Below are 875 nucleotides of genomic sequence, written 5' to 3' on the forward strand. Positions count from 1 at the left end.
AGGGTGTGTGATATATTGAGGACAGAGTAAGAGGTGTGTGATATAAAGAGACAGAGTAAGGGGTGTGTGATATATAGAAACAGAGTAAGGGGTGTGTGATATTTAGAGACTGAGTAAGGGGTGTGTGATATATAGAGACGGAGTAATGTGTGTGTGATATATTGAGGACAGAGTAAGGTGTGTGTGATATATAGAGGACAGAGTTAGAGGTGTGTGATATATAGAGACAGAGTAAGGGGTGTGTGATAAATAGAGACAGAGTAAGGGGTGTGTGATCAATAGAGACAGAGTAAGGGGTGTGTGATAAATAGAAGCAGAGTAAGGCGTGTGTGATATTTAGAGTACAGAGTAAGGCGTGTATGATATATAGAGTACAGAGTAAGGGGTGTGTGATATATAGAGACAGAGTAAGGGGTGTGTGATATATAGAGTACAGAGTAAAGGGTGTGTGATAGAGGACAGAGTAAGGGGTGTGTGATATATAGAGGACAGAGTAAGGTATGTGTAATAAATAGAGACAGAGTAAGGGGTGTGTGATATATAGAGTACAGAGTAAGGGGTGTGTGATATATAGAGGACAGAGTAAGGGGTGTGTGATATATAGAGACAGAGTAAGGGGTGTGTGACATATAGAGGACAGAGTAAGGGGTGTGTGATATATAGAGGACAGATTAAGGGTAGTGTGATATATAGAGGACAGAGTAAGGGGTGTGTGATATATAGAGGACAGAGTAAGAGGTGTGTGATATATTGAGGACAGAGTAAGGGGTATGTGATATATAGAGGACAGGGTAAGGGGTGTGTGATATTTAGAGTACAGAGTAAGGGGTGTGTGATATATAGAGACAGAGTAAGGGGTGTGTGATATATAGAGA

At 40.8% G+C, this 875-nt stretch overlaps 1 long non-coding RNA gene across 1 annotated transcript in view; it reads left to right on the top strand.

The window, feature by feature from the left end:
- Nucleotides 1–868, top strand: part of LOC110456943 — a 4,814-nt gene extending 3,946 nt beyond the window's left edge. Inside the window, exons 2-3 of the long non-coding RNA XR_002463649.1 lie at nt 21–444; nt 739–868. This is a non-coding gene — a long non-coding RNA (uncharacterized LOC110456943). The remainder of the gene's footprint in view (nt 1–20; nt 445–738) is intronic.
- Nucleotides 869–875: the final 7 nt, after the last annotated feature.

Source organism: Mizuhopecten yessoensis, unplaced genomic scaffold, assembly GCF_002113885.1.
Source record: "Mizuhopecten yessoensis strain PY_sf001 unplaced genomic scaffold, ASM211388v2 scaffold175, whole genome shotgun sequence".
NCBI classification, from domain to species: Eukaryota; Metazoa; Mollusca; class Bivalvia; order Pectinida; family Pectinidae; genus Mizuhopecten; species Mizuhopecten yessoensis.